Below are 203 nucleotides of genomic sequence, written 5' to 3'. Positions count from 1 at the left end.
TGGCACTGATAATCAGAGTAGTTTAATTAAAAAAGGAAGAATGTTTGAGCATTATATAATTAAAATATTGCATGTTAATTTCAATCTTCCAATATTGTATTCATTGAATTTAAGCACTAAAACAAGGTCAGTTAGATCACAAAACAAAGATTAGCTAGGAATCTCACATTTAATTCACTGATTATCAGTGACATACTTGGCAC

The sequence above is a fragment of the Atta colombica genome, unplaced genomic scaffold, assembly GCF_001594045.1.
Source record: "Atta colombica isolate Treedump-2 unplaced genomic scaffold, Acol1.0 scaffold52, whole genome shotgun sequence".
Classification (NCBI taxonomy): Eukaryota; Metazoa; Arthropoda; class Insecta; order Hymenoptera; family Formicidae; genus Atta; species Atta colombica.
Note: the sequence above shows the minus strand (reverse complement) of the source record.